The sequence below is a fragment of the Charadrius vociferus genome, unplaced genomic scaffold (assembly GCF_000708025.1).
Source record: "Charadrius vociferus isolate BGI_N301 unplaced genomic scaffold, ASM70802v2 scaffold259, whole genome shotgun sequence".
Taxonomy (NCBI): Eukaryota; Metazoa; Chordata; class Aves; order Charadriiformes; family Charadriidae; genus Charadrius; species Charadrius vociferus.
In genome coordinates, this window is record NW_009661368.1 from 9,411,671 (window position 1) to 9,412,665 (window position 995).

A 995-nucleotide genomic window follows, 5' to 3' on the forward strand; every position below is an offset into this window, starting at 1 on the left:
TACAAGGCAACAGTGTGTATTTATCTACTTTTTCACGTTAAAAAAAGTGAAAATCATCAGTACAGAGCCCTTCTTCAAAACAGAAAGAGTTGGATCACTAGGTTTGTGGACCCTTTCTCATATTTGGATGCTTTTATCACATCTGTGACTACTATCTGCATGTGCGTTATTCAGCTCCAAACTGAGCTACAGCAACACTGCCAAATACACACATGAAATTAATATAAAATATATTCCAAATAGTTGCAGTATTTATATAATTTGGTGTCTTCTGTGTTCCACAAAACCTCAACAGATTGTTAACTCCAGCAGAACCAGTAAGCCAATAGGTGCATACAGCAGTACCGAGTCTGGCTCCCCAGCAGAAAACAGTATGAGCAGAACCAGCCTGGTACCGCCTGTCACTATTGACAGTTAATGACTGATTAGCAATGGCTCCAACAGTGCAAGTGAAAGGAGAATTAAAAGCAGGTTTAGGCAATCCTTTCTCCTTCTTGTGTCCTTTAAGTGTAAAATACTACACAAATGCATGAGAGACATTTTAATTGTGATTTTCTGAGTATGAAGAAGATTGTTCCCTCTCAAGTGAAATAGCACTGACCCAAGGTGAAGGAGTCAGTCTCGAGCTGTCCATTGCTAGTGGCTATCTCATTAAAATGCTTATTTTCTCACTCAGCACTCCCAAAACAAAGAGAAGGACAAACAAACATGGTGAAAAACCTGTTTTGGTCAAAACTATGGTGAGAGCTGGTGAAACTTTTCTCATTTGCATACAAATGACAAATTATTAAGGACAGCTTCTAGGAGAACAAAACCATCAGCAGTGCTCCTTGACAGGTTATTGTTTAGTTTGCACTGCAATGTACTCCCTTTATCCTGACATTGTGCCCTGCTCAGAGCTGGCTCAAGACCCCCCAGAAGTGTAGGATAAAGTGAATTTTCATACCTTAAAGATTCAGGGCCCATCTGCTGGTGATGTGCACTGCAGGGAAAGA